We start from the raw sequence: 1,801 nt of genomic DNA on the forward strand, positions 1-1,801 counted from the left end.
TGCTGGCTGTGAAATGCAAAAAAAAAAAAATAATAGATGAATGCCATAGGTTTTGCAACGCCGCGCGCTCCTCGTGCTGCTGCGTGGCACCGGGCTCCCTGCCCTCAGCCCGGGGTGGGTGTTTGAAATTTTTGCACGTTTAAACCACGAGCGCTGGCTGCTGGTTGGGTTTTGGGCTTTGCCTCGTCCCACTGTGGGTCCCAGAGCGCCCGTGCTCCTGGCCCCATGCCCAGCACCTCAAAGCTGCTCCCCACCACGGGTGGGCAAGCACCCCGCGGGCAAGGGGACCTGTCCAGCCCCCGAGTAAGCCCCAGCCTGGGGGGTTCCTCGGGGCAGCCTGGGGTGTGCTCTGTGCTCTGGTGTATGCCCGCAGGTGGGAGCCGGGCTGCTCGGCCCCTCGGGGGGGGCTTTGCAGAGGGCAGCAGCTCTGCTTGGGCACGGCACGGAGATGGGGGGAGATGGGACAGGGAGGGTCTCTGCCACCCATCAGCAGCACCCCGGGGCTCTCCCTCCCACACCAGGGTCCCATGCCTGGGTAACCGTGGGCGGCAGCTCCCGGCGGTGGTGGGGCTGGGGGCCGGGCTCCTCTGGCGTCATGCCTCAGTACCCAGAGTGCTTAGTCACCTTTCTGGGGTTTTATTTTTATGCCGCGCTCGCAAGCCCTTTGCATGCTCTCCCCTGGGCTTTGGGCAAGGACAGGCAGCAGCGAGGTGTCCTCCTGCCGCTCCCGGGGTCCCGCCACCCGGGACCTGCCCTTTCCTGCCATGGGAAGCAAACACATCCATCCAATTCATCCCAAACCACACTTGCGTGGGCGCTGCTCACGTTACCCTATGGCTGTCCTGGAACCCAGAGACTCTGCGATGGGGTTAGCAGCCCCAGGGGTCCCCCCTCCCACCCCTTCCCTCCCGGGGACATCCCCTGGCAGCACATTCCCCCTCCAGCCCCAGCCATTCTTCCCTTTCCTTTCCTCGCCGTTATTTTTTTGCTTTTAACCTTGGTTGGTTGGCACCCTCAGAGGTCCCCGATGTGGCAGTGGGGCAGGGCCTCTCCAGCCCATCCCATGGACCACAGCGCTGGATCAGCCACCCTGGGCATGGCCCCGGGGCTTTGCCACCGGCATCGGTGGCCTCGTGGCCGCTGGAGCGCGGCGCCTGTTCAAAACCGGGCCTGCCCCATCGCCGCCTCCCCCGCCGAGTTCCCTTTTTCGGCTGGGGCGCGCAGTTTTTCGGCAACAGTGACCTCTGTCGGCGCCGCCGCCCCCGGGGGCCCAGTGCCACCGCCTTGGCCCCCGCCATCACCCAGCCGCATCCCCCCACCATCACCCCCTGGGTGCCCGCCGCCTCTCTCCCTCTTCCCATCGTCGGTGCAAACGGGGAAATCACTTGGGCAGAGGGGGCAGCTCCTGCCCCCCAAGCATCGCCTCCAGCCCCGGCTGCCGCCTCACTGCCCGGCAAAGCCCTTGCAGCTCCCGCCGGCGTTTTCGGTAAGCACACGTGCTGGGAGGCAGCTGCCAGCTCCGCTCAGAACCGGAGAAAAGTTAGCAAGAGGTCTCCTGAGGACAGCCCAAAAATCGAAAACCCAGCAGGGGTTTAATTTAAGAGCAGTGGGGCCAACCTCCGTGACTCATGTAAATAGAGATATTACAACTGGTGACTAATCCCGGTAGCACTTTCTGCGAATGTTTCATCTCCATTCTCATTTCAAAGGAGTATTTTTCACAATTTAAAATAATAATAATAAAAAAATACGGACGATTTTACAGGAAAGAGGGGAAGGAAATGTTTTGGCTGCCGGCACG

This window comes from Egretta garzetta, unplaced genomic scaffold (assembly GCF_000687185.1).
Source record: "Egretta garzetta isolate BGI_Z169 unplaced genomic scaffold, ASM68718v1 scaffold819, whole genome shotgun sequence".
In the NCBI taxonomy this organism is placed as follows: domain Eukaryota; kingdom Metazoa; phylum Chordata; class Aves; order Pelecaniformes; family Ardeidae; genus Egretta; species Egretta garzetta.